Source organism: Spinacia oleracea, chromosome 3 (genome assembly GCF_020520425.1).
Source record: "Spinacia oleracea cultivar Varoflay chromosome 3, BTI_SOV_V1, whole genome shotgun sequence".
NCBI lineage: Eukaryota > Viridiplantae > Streptophyta > Magnoliopsida > Caryophyllales > Amaranthaceae > Spinacia > Spinacia oleracea.
In genome coordinates, this window is record NC_079489.1 from 40,645,563 (window position 1) to 40,647,404 (window position 1,842).

At 34.5% G+C, this 1,842-nt stretch overlaps 1 long non-coding RNA gene across 1 annotated transcript; it reads right to left on the reverse strand.

Annotated features, from left to right (window-relative positions):
* Nucleotides 1–558: 558 nt before the first annotated feature.
* On the reverse strand, nt 559–1,490 carry LOC130468965 (uncharacterized). The gene is made up of 2 exons (XR_008929338.1): nt 858–1,490; nt 559–827 (listed from the first exon to the last, which is right to left on the reverse strand). It is a non-coding gene; the product is annotated as an uncharacterized lncRNA (long non-coding RNA).
* Between the last annotated feature and the right edge of the window lie 352 nt (nt 1,491–1,842).

Sequence of the window (1,842 nt, forward strand, 5' to 3'; positions counted from 1 at the left end):
ATTGTATTTAGATTAAACTTAAAACCATGAAATCAATAGAGAAAAGAATAGGAAAAAAATAACGGTTTTTTCATGAAATGTCCCTGAGGTTTGCAATAATGCACCAAATACCCCTGCGCGTTTCAAAATTCATAGAATACCCCTATTTTTTCAAAACTGTTCACCAAATACCCCTATTATGACTTTCCGTTAGTCCTCCGTTAAGTCATGTTTAAAATTCATAAAATACACCTACATATAAAGTTTTTGCATAGTATACACCTATTTATAAAGTTGTTTGCACCAAATACCCAAACTGCTTTTAAACTGCAGAATTTGAATCTAACGGCTATTTTGCATTTCTAATTTTCCTAGCAAAGTAACAATGAAGTAGAGCAGTTTGTAACAAATTTCCATTAATAAACAGAAGAAGTTTGCAATGCAAACCAACTTTAATTAACCATTAGACACTCAGTTTCAAATTCAAGTCCTTAGAAGAGATAGAACAAGTATTAATTGTAAGTTAAATAAGACATAATATACAAATGGCTACTGCCACAGTAACTGGTAGTACATAAATTAATTGTAAGTTAAATTAGGCTTTATTTTTCTTATACAACATGAGCAAACTCTTAATACAGAATACGGTATAAGTAGATATATGTAAGCCCTCGTTGCATCTATATCTAAAACTCGCTTTTTCCCACTCGCCCACCAAAAGTGTTTAACAAGAAATACAAATTACATAAGCTTCCTTCAGTGCCTTATGATATGTATCTATTGCCAAAGAGGACTCAGAGTTCTCTTACAACTGATCCTTCTTTCTTGACCCGCCTTCTCCATACCACCTTCCTATAAGAAGTAAGTAAATGAGCCACCTTCCTATAAGAAGTAAGTAAGTTGCTCATTTCTTGACCCTCCTTCTCCATAGAGCTCCTTCCATTGCTTTAGTTCGTTCAGTACTGCACCCTCATAAGCAAAACTATCAGAAACTGCAGTACAGGAAGTGCAAAGTTGTAAGATTTAACATTTTATATAGTGTTTGAAATAAATTTTCAAGTTCATATTCTTGGATTTTACAATTCATTACTTGATTCTTTGCTTGCCTCAGATCCTCCATGTTTAGAGGCCTCAAAATAACCAATTAAACCTCTGAATAAACAAACATTAATACGAACTCCTGATAACTCACAAGTAAATTACTAATTAGGCTTAATCCACAATCCACAATATCAATATTAAGGGATCTGTAGACAACAAATTCATTTCTGGAATCTATCATTAAAAGGAAGGAAAAATAGAAAAAATCAAATTATCATGTTAAATTGAATTAAATTTCCACAAAAATTCATCTCAAAGTAACACAACCCAAAAATCTCATTCTCAAAAACTAAACTTCAAATTTCCAATAATCCCACCAATCTCAATAAATATACAAAATAATAAAAGCAATTTGCATCTCAAGTACCCCTAAATTTTTTATTCCCTGCAAATTTGCAACCACAATTACAAACGCGAAATCAAGAGAAAGAGAAAAAATAGAGATTAGCAGAGAATTGACCATCTGGATCGAATTGAAAATGAAGGGAGATGTTCTTGGAGGTTTCAACCCACCAAACAGGACCCACTTCTTCAACCTTCTGCAACTTCTCGGGTTCCTTCCTCTTCTTGGAGTTTGCGGAATTGGCCAGCCTTCAACCTTCGTCGGCGACAATGGTGGATTCGTCGGACTTCCCACCACTTGCACCACCAAATCACTGGAAGAAGATCAATGGCTGTTGATGAATTGGGGGTGAGATCGAACCCTCATGGAGCCTTGTGTTTCTGAGTAATTTGAGGTGAATCTGCCATTGATGAATTGGG